Here is a 267-nt window from a genome sequence, read left to right as displayed (position 1 = left end):
GGTGGGGGGGAGAGAGATCGTCGGTTCGCCACAACACGTGTTTGTGTGGGAATATCATGTATTTGTAAGTGTTTGCGCGTCTGCGTATATAGCTGTGACTATACCTATTGCTACAGAGTAAATTCAAAAAATATATCTTAAAAGGTAAAACAGCTACAAACAAAAATCTACATACGGGTCTTTCAAGCTATCCCGAACCTAACATCATTCCCACCAAATGACAGACGTAAACCAAAAATTTCCTATACGAAATCGGACGACAATAAA

This window comes from Penaeus monodon, chromosome 32 (assembly GCF_015228065.2).
Source record: "Penaeus monodon isolate SGIC_2016 chromosome 32, NSTDA_Pmon_1, whole genome shotgun sequence".
In the NCBI taxonomy this organism is placed as follows: domain Eukaryota; kingdom Metazoa; phylum Arthropoda; class Malacostraca; order Decapoda; family Penaeidae; genus Penaeus; species Penaeus monodon.
The sequence above is the reverse complement of the archived record's forward strand: the minus strand, read 5'-3'. Positions refer to the sequence as shown.